Source organism: Choloepus didactylus, chromosome Y (assembly GCF_015220235.1).
Source record: "Choloepus didactylus isolate mChoDid1 chromosome Y, mChoDid1.pri, whole genome shotgun sequence".
NCBI classification, from domain to species: Eukaryota; Metazoa; Chordata; class Mammalia; order Pilosa; family Megalonychidae; genus Choloepus; species Choloepus didactylus.
The window spans coordinates 28958307-28967791 of record NC_051335.1 but is presented as its reverse complement, the minus strand read 5'-3'; positions in this window follow the sequence as shown (position 1 = coordinate 28967791).

Genomic DNA, 9485 nt, shown 5'->3' with positions numbered 1-9485 from the left:
AAACCATCATTTGATGAATGACTCTCAGATTTCATAATCTAATGAAGTATGCCCTGAGAGTTTTAGGTACTATTTTGGTCCTGTGAACCCTGTTTTCCTTTCAGTTTCTCCTTATGGCAATAGGAATGTTTACCCTATGACTGTCCTTCCTTTGTGTATTGGAAGCAGATAACTTGTTCTAAGTTTTACAGGTCCACATCTAGAAGGGAATTTTGCTTTAGGACAGACTGTGTCTGTAACTGATTTTGATAAGATCTTGTACTTACCTATTGTCACTGAAATTAAGCTTTTGTGATATTGTGACAGGATGAATGAATTTTGTATATGGAAATTTCATATCTTTTTGGGGTCCAGGAGGTGGAATATGCCATCTTAAATATATTATGTCCCTCAAAAAGGCTTGATCTTTTAATCCAATCTTCTTGGGTGGAACATTTTGATTGAGTGTTTCCATGGAGATGTGTCTCACCCTAGGGTGGGTAACGTTTTTGATTAGATTATTTCCATGGCAGTGTAACCTTGGCCATTCAGTGTGGGTCTTAATTAAATCACTGGAGCCCTCTAAGAGCTCACAAACAGAAGGAGCTCAGTGCTGCAGCTGAGAGAGACATTTTGGAGATGACTGTTGTGAGTAGACTATTGGTAGCCTAGAGTTTGCCTGGGAGAAACTAAGAGAACACCTCCAGACACTTAGAGAGAAACATCCTGGGAGAAAGTCATTTTGAAACCAGAACCCTAGAGCAGATGCCAGCCACATGCCTTCCTAGCTGAGTGAGGTTTTCCGGGCACCATCAGACATTCTTCAGTGAAGGTGCCCTATTGTTGATGCCTTAGTTTGGATTGTTTATGTCCTTAGGACTATAACTTTGTAACTAAATAAACTCCCTTTATAAATGCCAATCCATTGCTGGTATTTTGCATAAAGGCAGCTTTAGCAAACCAGAAAAATGTGTTTCCAGGAAATTAGCAAGTTCCTATAAACTGCCTAGTTTGTTGGTGTACAGTTGTTCATAGTATCCTCTCATGATTTTTAAAATTTCTTCAGGATCCACAGTAATGTCCCCTCCCTCATTTATTATTTGTTTATTTGAGTCTTCCCTCTTTTTGAATTTTCCAGTCTAGATAAGGGTTTGTCAATATTGATCTTCTCAAAGAACCAATTTTTGATTTTTATTTATTCTCTCTATCATTTTTTTGTTCTCCATATCATTTATTTATGCTTTAATCCATGTTGTTTCTTTTCTTCTACTTGCTTTAGGATTAATTTGCTGATCATTCTCTAGTTTATTCAATTGTTTTGTTAGTTCTTTGATTTTAGTTCTGTCTTCCTTTTTAATGTATGCAATTAGAGCCATAAATTTCTCCCTCATCACCATCTTAAGAGCATCCCATAAGTCTTGTTATGTGTGTTCTAAGTTTCATTCATCTCTAGATTTTTAGCAATTTCTTTTGCAATTTTTTCTTGGACCCACTGATTGTTTAGGAGTGTGTTGTTTAACATCCAAGTATTTGTGAATGTTCTAGATCTTTGATGGTTATGGTGTTCTAGTTGCATTCAATTGTAGTCAGAGTATGTGCTTTGAATAACTCCAATCTTTTAAAATTTATTGAGGTTTTTTTTTTATGCCCCAACATATGATCTATCCTGGAGAAAGTTCCATGAGTACTGGAGAAGAAAGTATATCCTGGTAATTTGGGGTGTAGTGCTCTAAATATGTCTAAGTCTAATTCATTTTTCACATTGTTTAGGTTCTCAGTTTCCTTATTTGTCCTCTGGTTGTTATATTGTGCTGGTTTGAGTGTATTATGTCCCCCAGAAAAAGCCATATTCTTTAATGCAATCTTGTGGGGCAGACATATTAATGGGGATTAAGTTGGAACATTTGGATTAGGTTGTTTGCATGGAAATGTGCCCCACCCAACTGTAGGTGACAACTCTGATGAGATATTTCCATGGAGGCATGGCCCCACCCATTCAGGGTGGGCCTTGATCAGTGGAGCCATATAAATGAACTGACAAACTGGAAGGAACTCAGTGCAGCTGTGAGTGATATTTTGAAGAGGAACTACAGCCAAGAGGGACACTTTGAAGAATGCACTGGAACTGAGAGAGGAGCTTCAGCTTACAGAGACATTTTGGAGATGGCCTTTGAAAACAGACTTTTGCTCTGGAGAAGCTAAGACAGGACAAACACTGCAACAACAACTAAGAGTGACATTTTTGAGGAGCTGAAGCCTAGAGAGGAACATCCTGGAACAAAGCCATTTTGAAACCAGAACTTGGAGCAGACATCAGCCATGTGCCTTCCCAGCTAACAGAGGTTTTTTGGACACCATTGCCCATCCTCCACTGAAGGTACCCAATTGTTGATGCATTACCTTGGACATTTTATGACCTTAAGACTGTAGCTGCATAACCAAATAAACCCCCTTTTTAAAAGTGAGTCCATTTCTGGTGTTTTGCATTCTGGCAGCATTAGCAAACTAGAACATGTATCTATAAGAGAGAATGGTGTATTGAAGTGTCCCACAATTATTGTAGAAACATCTATTGCCTCCTTAGTTTTGCCAATGTTGGCCTCAAATATTTTGGAGCACCTTGATTGGATACATAAACATTTATGATTGCTATTTATTCTTGGTGAGTTGTCCCTTTTGTTAGTATATAGTGTCCTTCTTTGCCTCTTATGACATCCTTGCATTTAAAGTCTACTTTAGGTGAAATTAGTATTTCTACCCCTGCTTTCATTTGGCTGTAGCTTGCATGGAATATTTTTTCCATCCTTTCACTTTCATTCTCTTTGTGTCACTGGGTCTAATATGAATGTCTTGTAAACAGCATATTGATGGTTCATATTTCTTAATCCATTCCACCAACTTGTATCTTTTAATTGGGGAGTTTAATCCATTCACTTTCAATCTTATTACTGTGAAGGCAGTTCTTGAATTAGCCATCTTATCCTTTGGTTTTTAGTTGTCAGATCTGTTTTCCCCCCTCTCTATTTCCTTTAAGTTACCCTTACTAATACTCTTCAGTTCTGTGCCATTCTCCAAACCTTTCTCTCCTTTCTTTTTTTCTCAGCCTGTGGAGCTCTCTTTAGTATTTCTTGTAGGGCAGGTCTCTTGTTAACAAATGCTCTCAGCAATTGTTTGTGAAAATTTTAATCTCTCCCTCAATTTTGAAGGACAGCTTTGCTGGATAGAAAATTCTTTGCTGACATTTTCTCTTTTTCAGAATTTTAAATATTTCATAGCACTGTCTTCTTGTCTCCATGGTGCCCTGAGTAGTCAGTACTTAGTCCTAGGTTGTTTCCCTCATATGTGGTGAATCACTTCTCTCTTCCTGCTTTCAGAACTTTCTCCTTCTCTTCAGCATTTGACAATCTGATCAGAATGTGTCTCAGAGTGGGCTTATTTGGTTGTATTCTATTTGGAATTCATTGGGTATCTTTGATTTGCATATTTATGTCCTTTAGAAGTGTTGAGAGGTTTTTCCCACCAATGTCTTTGAATACTCTTCCTAGCCCTTTACTCTTCTCTTTACCTTCTGGAATACCAATGATTCTTATATTTGTGTGTTTCATGTTGTTCATCATTTCTGTGAGATCCATTTCAAATTTTTTGTTTTTTTTCTCACCCTTCTTTCTTCTGTGCTTTTGCATTCCATTGTTCTATCCTTGAGTTCACTAATTGTTTCCTCTGCCTCTTCAAGTCTGCTGTTATGTGTCTGAAGAACTTTTTTAAATTTATCAACATTTTCTTTTATTTCCATAAGATCCACTATTTTTTTTTTAATTTACTCTTGAAAATTCCTCTTTATGCTCTTCTAGGGTCTTATTGATGTCCTTTATATCCTTAGACATGACATTGATATTTGTGTATACTTCTTTTATTAATTGCTCAAAGTTCTGTTTCTCCTCTGCTTTTTAATTTGGACTGTTGGGTTGTCCATATCTTCTAGTTTCTTCATATGCTTTATAATTTTCTGTTGTTTTTGGCCTCTTGGAATTTGCTTATCTTGATATGGTTCTTTTAGGATATGCAGGATTATTTGAACATTTATCTGTAATTTGGTAGAGCTATAGCTTGATGGAGTGCACTTTCCCTATCTTACCAGGAGATGGTGCTCTTGAGCCACTGTGCCAGTTTGAATGTATTATGTCCCCCCAAATGCCATTATCTTTGATGCAATCTTATGTGGGCAGATGTATTAGTGTTGATTAGATTGTAATTCTTTGAGTGTTTCTATGGAGATGTGACCCACCCAACTGTAGATGATAACTCTGATTAGATAATTACTATGGAAGTGTGGCCCTGCCCATTCAGCATGGGACTTGATTAGTTTTCTGCACTATATAAGCTCAGACAGAAGGAGCAAGCTTGCTACAGCCAAGAGAGACACTTTGAAGAATGCACAGGAGCTGAGAGAGGCATTGCAGCTCACAGAACAACATTTTGGTGATGGCCTTTGAAAGCAGACTTTTGTTCCAGAGAAGCTAAGAGAGGAGCTAAGAGCAACTAAGAATGACATTTTTGAAGAGTTGCAGCCTAGAGAGGAACATCCTGGGAGAAAGCCATTTTGAAACCAGAACTCTGGAGCAGTTAGCAAACTGGAACAATCACCTCTTACCCTCAAGCCAGTTCTCTCCAACTTCGTCTATACACTGAATTGAAGTCAGTTCCAGTTTTTTATGCTGTTTTTTGTTGTATTTTCGTTTTCATTCACCTCAAGATATTTCCTAATTTCCTTGTGATTTCTTCTTTGATCCATCAGTTTTATAAAAGTATATAATGTCCACATATTTGTGAATTTTTCATTTCTCTTGTTGTTATTGATTTGTAGCTTTGTTCCGTTGTGGTTGGAGAAAATGAATTGTATTGCTTTAATTGTTTTTGAAAATTTTGGGACTTGTTTCATGATTTAACTTATTGTCTATCCTGGACAATGATCCATGTGTACTAGAGAAGAATGTGTATTCTGCTGATTTTGGATAAATTTTTCTATATATGTCTGTTCAGTCTGCCTCATTTATAGTATCATACAAGTCTTCTATTTCCTTATTGATCCTCTGCCTAGATGTTTACCTATTATGGAAAGTCTTGTACTAAAATCTCCTTCTATTAATATAGAACCATATATTTCTCCCTTCAGATCTTTCAATATTAGCTTTATATATATTTTGGGCTCTGCCTTTAGTTGCATTTACAAATGTTATATCTTCTAGGTGAAATGACCTCTTTATCAGTCTAAAGTGGCCTTCTTTTTCCCTCATACCTGTGTTTCACTTAAAGTCTATTTTACCTGATGTTAATATAGCTGCACTTGCATTTATCTATCTTTTTATTATTTTCATGGTATATTTTTCCCTTTTTTTTCACTTTCAGTCTCCCCATCTCTTTAAATTTAAGACCAGTCTCTCTCTTTTTTATTATGTAATTTTATTGACATATACTCACATACCATATAATCCATCCAAAGTATACAATCAATGGCTCACAGTATCATCATATATTTGTGTCTTCATCACCAGTCAATTTTCAAGCATTTTCATTACTCCAAAAGAAAGAAAAAATATATAAAAACAAAAAAAGAATTTAAAAAGAATACCCAAACCACCCATACGCTCATTCCCCTTATTTTTTATATATTTTTGTCATTATTTTATTAGTCTTCTGCCAATATGCTACTTAAAGGGAGTGTCAGTCACCAGGCTTTCACTATCACACCATAAAAGCTATGTAGTTATACAATTATCATCAAGAATCAAGTCTTCTGGATTACCATTCAACAGATTCAGGTATTTCCTTCTACCTATTTTAGTACACTGGAAACTAAGAAAGAATATCTATATAATGTGCAAGAATAAACTCCAGATTGACCTCTCGACTCTATTTGAGAACTCTCAGGCTCTGAAGCTTTATTTTGTTTAATTTCCTTTTCCCCTTTTGTCAAGATGGCATTCTCAATCCCATGATACCAGGGCCAGGCTCATCCCTGGGAGTCCTGTCCTTCATTGCCAGGGAGAAGGCCAGTCTCTTAAGTAGCACATAGTTGAACATGCTTTTCTTTTAAACATTTTTTAATTGTGAAATATAGCATATATAGAAAAAACTTTTGAAGGATGATTTAACAAGTAAATTAGAGAGCAAGTTTCAAAGAATGTTATGGGTTACTGTTCCATGATTTCAGCTATTTCCTTATTGTGAAATATAGATACAGAAATGTGATAACCTTCAAAATGCAATTTAAAAGTAGCTATAGAGCAAATTTCAAAGCTTGTTATATGTTACAGTTCCACCACGACAGTTATTTCTTTCTAGTCATTCTAGTAACCTAGAAACTAAAAAAGTATTTATATAAAGATTCAGTATGCATTATCCTTTGTTAAATCCTATCTTGTCAGTTGCTACCCCTCTCTATCATTTGATGACTCTCTCAAACTTCAGAGCTATCTGGGCAGTGACCAACCAAAATTGATCATATTGAAAAGGGGTTTTGACATTATGGGGAAGGGGAACACAAAAAGTTGATGTGCTTGGAGAGGCTGTTGCCTCTGGATTTTGGAACTTATCTGGCATAGGAACACTCTGGGGATTTAAGTTTCTGAAAAGTAAACTTAATGAGTGAAATATTTTATAGACTGTCAGATAGGGACTAGGTATTCTTTAGTATTTTTGGGACTACTGTTGGATAGGGCTTGGCATGCTGTGGGCATTTGAAATAACTAGCTGGAGCTTGCATAAGAGTAAACTCCAGGATAGCATCTTGATTCTATTTGAAATCTCTTAGACTCTGAAACCTTGTTTTTCTTTTCCCTCTTTTGGAAAAAGGCATTCTCAATCCCTCAATGCCAGGGCAAGGCTCATTCCTGGGAGTTTTGTCCCATGTTGCCAGGGAGATTCACTCCCCTGGGATTCATGTCCGATGCAAGGGGAAGGTTAAAAAATTTATATGCCAATTTGGGCTTAGAGAGAGAAAGGCCACATCTGAGCCACAGAAGAGCTTCTCTTGAGGTGTCTCTTAGGCATAATTATAGGAAGGCTTAGCCTACCTTTTACAGCCCTAAGCGTCACAAAAACAAGCCTCAAGTTTGAGGGCTTGACTTATTACATAAGGGGTTCCTAATTTCACATAACATATACTCTGTCCAAAGTAAACAGTAATGTCTCACATTATCTTCACTTATTTTTACAATTATCATCACTCTCAAATTTTTAAAAATTGTCATAATCCAAAACACCACCAAGGTCTTAGCCCCTAGTTATTTATCCCTAGTATTAGTGTGGTACTGGTAAGGTATTCCTATTAAACATAGTCTGTAACATGCAATATGAAGTTTTTCCTATATACCATTCTGTTAACTTTTTGTACCAGTGTCATACTTTAGAAGTAGTCATGCAAGCACTTGTGGAATACATACTGTGATGGTTAGGTTCATGTGTCAACTTGGCCAGGCGATGGTGTCCAGGTTTCTGGTCAAGCAAGCACTGGCCTAACCATTACTGCAAGGAAATTTGTGGCTGGTTAATAAACCAGAAGGCTGGTTTTTAAAATCATCACTCAATTGGCTGCAACTGTGACTGATTACATCAATGAAGGGCATGTCTTCCACAATGAGAGAATTCAATCACCTGGATTTAATCCAATCAGTTAAAGACTTTTAAGCAAGAAAGTTAGAAGACTTTCACTACATTGGCTAACCAGCGAAGTATTTCCTGGGTTCATCAAAGTTGTGAGTTCACTGCCTGAGGAGTACATCAAACATCTTCATTGGAGTTGCCAGTTTGCTGCCTGCCCAATGGAATTTGGACTCATGTATACCCACAGCTGCATGAGACACTTCTATAAAATCTTAACATTATAGATATCTCTTGTTGATTCTTTTTCCCTAGAGAACCCAAACTAATACACATTTCTTTAAACAAACCCATTTAATTATGTTTGCCTTCAGTGCAGCACTGATATATACAATCCATTTTATGAACAGTAATCACACCTGTCCATTCCCATACCTTTAAGTTCATCTCATTACCATGTCTGTACATATTAGGTTATCATTCTCCCTTCACTACCTTCCATCTCCAGGTCCCCTATATTCTACATTATAGGACAATACATTGTTCAGGAAGTTCACATAAGTGGTAACATACAATCTTTTTCCTTTAGTGTTCTGACTTATTTCACTCAGCATTACGTCTTAAAGTTTTACCCATGTTGTCATATGTTTCAGTATCTCATTCCTTCTTACTGCTGCATAGTAATCCATCATATGTATATGCCACTTTTTTTAATTCAGTTTTATTGAAATATATTCACATACCATACAATCATCCATGGTATACAATCAACTGTTTACAGTATGATCATATAGTTATGCATTCATCACCACAATCTATTTCTGAACATTTTCCTTACATCAGAAAGAATCAGAATAAGAATAAAAAATAAAAGTAAATAAAAGAACACCCAAACCATTCCCCCATCCCACCCTATTTGTCATTTAGTTTTTGTCCCCACTTTTCTACCCATCCATCCACATACTAGAAAAAGAGAGTGTGATCCACGAGGCCTTCACAATTACACTGTTACCCTTTGTAAGCTACATTATTTTACAGTCATCTTCAGGAGTCCAGACTACTGGGTTGGAGTTTGGTAGTTTCAGGTATTTACTTCTAGCTATTCCAATACATTAAAACCTAAGAGGTATTATCTATATAGTGCATAAGAATGTCCACTAGAGTGACCTCTCGACTCCACTTGAAATCTGTCAGCCACTGAAAATATTTCATCTCATTTTGCATCCCCCTTTTGGTCAAGAAGATAGTCTCAATCCCATTATCCCAGGTCCAGATTCATCCCCGGGAGTCATATCCTGCATTGTCAGGGAGATTTACACCCGTGGGAGAGAGGGCCACATCTGAGCAACAAAGAGGTACTCAGGGGGAGACTCTTAGGCACAATTATATGCAAGTTTAGCCTCTCCTTTGCAGTAACGAGCCCCACAAGGGCAAGTCTCATGATAGAGGGCTTGGCACATCAAACCACCAGTCCCAATGTTTGTGACAACATCAAAACCATTCCAGGTGATGAAGTCCAACACTTCTGCACCTTCCCCCAGCTCCTTGGGGTAGGGGTGAGGCTGCAAATATATTTTTTATTCTCTGCACAAATTACTTTGGGATGTGTCACTATTTCACTCTAACCTATACCAACCCACCATATCTCACTTCCTATTCAAAGCTCCATGTAGTTGTGGTGTTTGAACACACCAACTGTAGAATTATACTGTTTAGAAAATATAGATCCTGCACCAAATAGACGTCTGTTCCCTTGGCCTCACATGGAAGTTGAAGTTTTAAAACACAGTTTTGACCTTTACCCTTTTGCCTGGTTTGCCCTAGTCTTAACCAGATCTGCTTCATTTATATCATTAATTGAAGTCTGGGCTCTTTTTCAGCTTTTTAAAACAGTTGCTGTATGCACT